At 22.7% G+C, this 7350-nt stretch overlaps 1 long non-coding RNA gene across 1 annotated transcript; it reads right to left on the minus strand.

Annotated features, from left to right (window-relative positions):
* Positions 1-1487: 1487 nt before the first annotated feature.
* Positions 1488-2017, minus strand: LOC114183133 (uncharacterized). The gene is made up of 2 exons (XR_003604299.1): positions 1901-2017; positions 1488-1766 (listed from the first exon to the last, which is right to left on the minus strand). It is a non-coding gene; the product is annotated as an uncharacterized LOC114183133 (long non-coding RNA).
* Between the last annotated feature and the right edge of the window lie 5333 nt (positions 2018-7350).

Genomic DNA, 7350 nt, shown 5'->3' on the forward strand with positions numbered 1-7350 from the left:
AAAATAACAATAACTTAGAAACTGATAAACTTAATAAATTTCATAAATAAATAAAAAATCTCTTATCTTATTTCTTGGATTTGAACTCCAATTTTTTAAACTTGATCAATGCATACTCCTTACTTTATTTTTCTTTCACCTCTTATATCCTCTCATTTTTACAGACTTTTACAGAACATAATTTTAATATGTCCCTAATGCGTGTTCAATTATGTTTTAACAAGGAAACTACAATTTTATTATTTGTTTTAATTATTATTGATGTGTAGTTATACTAATTTAATTCTTTTATTGTCACTGTTACATAAAACTATATTTATTTTCTGAAAATATTTATATTTTATAAATTATTATTTTTAATATCTATATATATATATATATATTATTTCAATTTTTAACTAAAAATAAATTATATAAAACTAAATAAACAAATAATAATAATTTATATATACTTATATAAAATTAAATTAATACTTTAAAAAATATAACTTCATACCATATAATATAAAACTCTTGAGGTGTGTCTCGAGGAGCTTAACTTATTCATCGACAACAGTTACTTTGAAATATGTTATATATTAATTAAAATTCGACTTAATCATAATTAATAAAATTTTATATTATTTAGAAAATAAGAATATTTACAAGTATTATACATTTGTTACAATAATTTATTTAATATTTATCGATAACAATTAAAAAATAATAAAATAATAATATTTTTCTTATAAAAAATATAATTAAACATATAAAAATTAACAAAAAATAGTATTAAAATCTAAAAAAATAAAAAAATAAAATTAAAATATCAAGATTTAATTGAATTTATAATATTTTTATTTTTATTAATTAAATATTTTAAAAGATATTTTTATTTTTATAAAATCAGTTACATACATTTATATTATTTAATTAATAAAATTAATTATTTCGAGTTTTTCCTTCTATTTAATTTCCTCTACCTCCTCCTCCTTTACCCCTCTCTAACTCAAGGAGACAATCATTAACACACCAATCTCCACATCACCCTTTGATGATAAATTACTAATAGTTTTTTTCCACGAATTCTACAAACTCGTTTTTTATATATAAGAAAACGATACTTTTTTACTTCTCCATTTTCCTTTTTATATTAGGAGTTGTATTGTTACTCTAGAATATATTATAAGAAAACAAATTCTAAATGTTGTAATTTTAAAATTAATCACAATTGGTTTAATTAATGTTGAATGAAAATAGAAAGTAGTATAAGGGAAAACTGGATGTAATACTTTTTTTTTTTCTTACAATGGAAGAAAAGTGAGATCAATTGCACTGATTACTGCTATCTAAGCTAGGTTTCACATTTTTCTCATTTAGTTATACATTAACATAATTAAGATGTCTTTCTTATTGTTATTTATTGTTGCTCATTCTTTTCAAACAACAAACATCAAATTAATTTGTTAAAGAACCTTAAAATGACAAATAAAAAATCAAGATGAAGATGAAAGAGAGGTAACAAATTGAAGATATTTCTTAAAATTCTCAATGTGTTACATAAGATTGGTCAACACTTATTGTATTAAGGAAAATGTCTTAGTATCCACAATTAACTTGACAAGTGCATTGGCGTTGGTTATTAGGAGCATTACTACATGTGCAATTCTGAGGCATGGCACCTGCTCCTAGTCTTGCATGAAATTCTTCAGAGCAACCTTTTCCTGAAGTACCCATTGGACATTGGCCAGGAAAATTCATCGATTTTGGACAAAAATGGATTTCTCCTGTTCATCACAAAATCACAAAGACATCAAAATTTTATTTCAAATTATCAACATTCATACCTTGTGAACCAATGCCAAAGAGCATGAACTCCGATAAAAAAAAAGTGCTAAATCATGATAAGTAATAGCTTTACCATAAATTTGACTGAAGAGGGCAAACAATGCCAACACAATAAGTACACTACTTTGCAACTTGGTCATAGTGTTGGCTTCTACAAAATTTTCTTTGCTTTTACCTTTTGAAGTGATTCAACAATGTTGCATCAAAGAGATATTTATATACATGCATAATGTAACATCCACTATTTTTATTAATTAACTATTATATTTTTTCTTTATTTATTATAGGTTAAAACTCTTATGTGGTCCTCATTTTTGTTCAAAATTTTCAATTGGGTTCTTAGAATTTAAGTCATCATTTTCTAAAATTTGTTACAATTTGATTATTTCCGTTATTACATGACTAATAATGTTAACTCATGTGTTATGTGTCAACTTGTGGATTTTTTTCTTCTTTTTTTTGATTTCATTACGACCAAAATCACTTTAGACAACGACATAAGATTGTGATATAAATTATAAAAACCGTGGTCTAAAAATTAGATCATATTTTTTTAGGTGTGATATAGGTAAGTGTAGTTGTAGGTAATAGACAACAATTTTAGTACGACAATGATTTTAAAATCGTTGCTTAAAATCCTCACAATAGACAACTATTTTTTCAGGTTGATTTTAGACCTCACCATGGTCTAAAGCAACAATTATATAATCATCGACCTTCAAGATATTTATACAACATTTATAAAAATATTGTTTATTATATGCTTTGGCCACATTTATTTAGCCGTGTGGTCTAAACTACAAAATGTTGTAGTGTTTTTTATTTATTTTTAATTGTTTATTGAAAATTTGTTACGTGTCAAATTAAGGTTATGTTACATGGCAGAGGCTGTATGATGGAAAAGTGACAATGCCCCACATGTCATTGTTAATATGTGAGAAATCTCAATTTAGTTTTTGTATTTATTATTTTATCTTAATTTAGTCTCTATCTCTTTTAAACTGAAACAATTTTATCTATCCAAAATTGAAATCAAATCTAACTTTTATATAAATGTTTCAATGATATTTTTATTATAATTGATATTTTTAACCAAATTAAATTTATATTTTATATTGAACTTTACTTAAATTTTGTTTTAAATATTTGTTTATCAATAATTTATTCACATATGTTATAATTGGTTTGAAAATAATATATAAATGTAAAATTTTAAAACAATTTTATAACAATCATGTTATAACTCATGATTAGAACTTGGCCACTTATTATTATTATTATTATTATTATTATTATTATTATTATTAATATTATTATTATTATTATGTTAAAACTATTTTATTAGCATTAAAATTGAACAAATTTAATTATTGATTATGAGATGCAAAAATTAAAATATTATGTTGTTTAAATAACTGATATTGATTTGCTTTATTTCCTAAGTCTTATAGTAACTGTAACTTTTATCTTTTAAATAAATTCTAATTTTTATTTATGTTCCCAATTTGACGTTTTTGTTTTTTTAATTACAAGTAAATAATTTGAAAAAATCAGTTGATTAAATTTGAATAAACAATTACTTAAAAAAATTAATTTAAAAAATGATGAAATTTAAATAAACAGTCACTTAAAAATAAAAAACATATTTTCCACTGATAAGGACAAAATTATAAATAAAATGTGTACATAAAAAACACGATTACAAAAATCAATCATAGATTATTTTATTTATTTTTTATGTCAGGTAAAATAATGTATTTGTTTTAATAAAAGAAGTAACTGTTTCTAATATACTCGTTGTGAAACAACTTGAAAATGCGATAATTATGAAACGGACAATAGCATGTGAAAGGTTACGTGATTTAATTTATTACTTGTTGTTTATTAATTATCATTCATGGTTTAAAATGTGTTGTTTATTAATTATCATTTATGGATTACAATTAATGTGTTGTTTATTAATTATGGTTTACAATGTTTGTTTATTAACTATCATTTATGGTTTACAATATGTTGTTTATTAATTATCATTTGCGGTTTACAATGTGTTGTTTATTGATTATAACAGCTTATTTATTTACTACCATTTATTTCAACTTTGTGTTCCATCAAGCTGCCGTTTTAGTTGTTTTTTTATTTATTTATTATTATTAAAATTGATTGCTGTTCGTAACTTAAAGTATTGTATTTTTTTTCCTTCTTATCTCAGCTTCAGATTACTCTGTTCAAATAAAAATAATGCATTTAATAAAAAAAGTGAAAACATTTTAAAAATTTATTGGCATGCTATTGTTTCTCTTAGTTATATGAAAACTTTAAATTGCAATTATTATATGATGAAAGTTTAACTCCTCTATAATTGAAATAGTTTAAAGTCTAATAACATACTTTTTAAATTAACTTTAATAATAATAATAATAATTTTTTCATTCGAGCCAAAGAAAATATTTATTTATCATTTATATTTTTTAATACAATTTTAGTTAAGTAATTATTCCATATTTTCCAGTTTTTTTTATCTTATTTCAGTAGACATTGATGTGTTATTATATTTTCTTTATTTATTATCGTGGTTTTTTCTTTCCATGCTAACTAAATTAAAAATGTAACTAAACAAATATTGCCTTAAAATTTAAAAATTAATAAATAAAAATAAACAACATTTTACTGAAAAGGCGATAATTAAAATCGGGACGTGGAAATATGTATTAAAAATAAGAATAAATATAATTTTGTTTAAATAACTTTTTTGAAATTATCTTTATAATAACTCTAGCGAACTATTGTGTCTGTGTGTTGTATTTTTTTAATTTTTATAGGAATTTGTCTTAAGATGAATAAAAAATATATAACTAATTTTTAAAATAGTTGTTAAATGTAAAATTTAAAAAATAAAATATGTATATAAAAGAAGTTTTGAAAATATATAACTAATTTTTAAAATTGTTGTTAAATGTAAAATTTAAAAAATAAAATATGTATACAAAAGAAGTTTTGAAAATAATGGTTAAAGAGAAAAAACGTTTTTAAAATAACGGTTAAGAGTAAATTATCTATAAAATAATTAATTTTAAAAATAATAATTAAAGGTAAAATTGAAATATCAAAATATGGACACAAAATAGGGTATCCTCTTTATATATTACTAGCGTAACACAGGCGCTATCGTGTCTGTGTGTATGATTTTTTAAATATGCGTGATATTATATTAGTAGGTGATAATATTATAATATTATTAAGTTAATATATAAATTAAAATTATATTTATTAAAAGAATAACCATTGATAAATAAAGAAGCAGAAAAACATCCAATTTTATAAAAAGTTTGTAAAAGTAACGGTCAATTTTTTAATAAATTATTATATTTAAAAGGTAAAATCGGTATTTTGAAAAATGGACACAAAAAGAGAATCCCCTTTATATATTGTTATAGATTATAGATTAAGGGTAAAATGAAACATTGAAATGTGGACAAAAAAAATGATATCATCTTTATATATTATTATAGATTATTAACAAGATGAATTATAACTTTTTTTTTTAATTTAAGTATAAAACTTATAAATAAAAATAGTTAACCGGATATAATAATTTTGTTTTTCTTATAGTGGGAGATAAGTGAAATAAATTTCATCATTATTTAAGTTAAGTTTCACATTTTTCTTGTTTAATTAGACCTTAACATAAGATGCTTTCCTTATATTTTTTTTATTGTTGCCTATTCTCTTCAAACAACAATCATCAAATTAATATGTTAAAGAACCTTACAATGACAAATAAGAAAAGCAAAATGAAGATGAAAGAGAGGTAACAAATAAAAGATATTTCTTAAAATTCTCAATGTTTACATAAGATTGGTCAACACTTATTATTTTAAGGAAAGTGTCTTAGAGCCCACAATTAACTTGACAAGTGCATTTGCGTTGCTTATTAGGAGCATTATTACATGTGCAATTTTGAGGCATGGCACCTGCTCCTAGTTTTGCATGAAATTCTTCAGCACAGCCTTTTCCTGAAGTACCATTTGGACATTGTCCATCAAAATTCATCGTTTTTGGACAAAAATGGATTTCCCCTATTCATCATAACATCATAAAAACATCAAAATTTTATTTCAAATTATCAACATTTATACTCTATGACCCAATGGCAATGAGCATGAACTCTGATTAAAAAAAAAAAGTAAAAAATCATGATAATAAGTAATAGTTTTACCATAAGTTTGGCTAAATAGGGCAAACAAAGCCAACACAATAAGGACACTGATTTGCAACTTGGTCATGGTTTTGACTTCTATAAAATTTTATTTGCTTTTATCTTTTTGAAGTGATTCAACACTAGTGCATCTAAAGGATATTTATCCACACATATCATGACTAGCACTACAAAAACTCACGTATGTGGTAACGTTTTTAATATGGTGGTTCTTAAAAAATGTTACAATTTATCGTATAATCACAACAAGAAATTATCTCATTAACAATCAATTTTAGTGACCAAAAATTGTTAATCACTATAATGACTAATTTAGATATCAGTTTACAAAATAAAAAAATTCTTGGTAACTAAATAATAATAATTATGAATAAAAAATTATAATTGGTTGTTAAATTGGTTACTAATTAATTGGAGACTAATTTAGCAAAAACCTTTGTAGCTAGTGTTTAGTAACCAAATTCTTTTGGTAGCTCAAATTTTGGTGACTAACTTTGTAAAAACTAACTTACAAACCAATAATAATTTTTTATTCATAATAGTGATTATTTTAGTAATTAATAATTTTTTATTTTTTAAATTAATATTTAAATGAATCATTATAGTGACTAACACCTTTTAGTCATTAATATCTAGTATTAATAAATACCAAAGTTTGATAACTACCATAATTTACATATATAATATGATGTTTTAACTGTCATTATTTTAATTGTCACACTATTAATGTAAAATATGATATTTTAAATTGTGGTTTTGTAATAAATTATTATTTTTTTATAGGCATCTAATTTTTTTATTTCTCTTTTATTTTTTAGTTCGTGTTAGAAGCAAATGATATTTTTTTTAGTTCTTATATTGTGAGAGAAACATTGCAACAGAAGCAAATGAAAAGTGTTAGCTTAGGTGAAGGATATAATGACACTTTGATAGAAAATGATTTTTGTGTGTGTGTGTGTGAAGAATGAGTTTGACTTTTAAGCTTGGGAAAGTTTTAAGAGTTGCAACTATTTGACCTCCCAATGTGTGTCAGTTTTGCGCATGAAACAGAAGCATCCACATGGACGTGATGTGGCCACTGGGTCTCCATGTTAATTTCCCCACCACCACAAAATGAAACGTGCCACAATAAATACCCACACGTGTCAATCAGACTAGGTCTCCCCACATTATTTATAGATATTTGAAGACAAATTATCGATATTTATTCATACATTACAAGAATTTTTACGATCATTTTTATAAATTTTATTGATAAAAATAAAAATTAATAAAATTAAATTTATTACAATTTGTATAGACAAAAG

This window comes from Vigna unguiculata, chromosome 5, assembly GCF_037176805.1.
Source record: "Vigna unguiculata cultivar grain cowpea cultivar isolate G323 ecotype 2 chromosome 5, ASM3717680v1, whole genome shotgun sequence".
NCBI classification, from domain to species: Eukaryota; Viridiplantae; Streptophyta; class Magnoliopsida; order Fabales; family Fabaceae; genus Vigna; species Vigna unguiculata.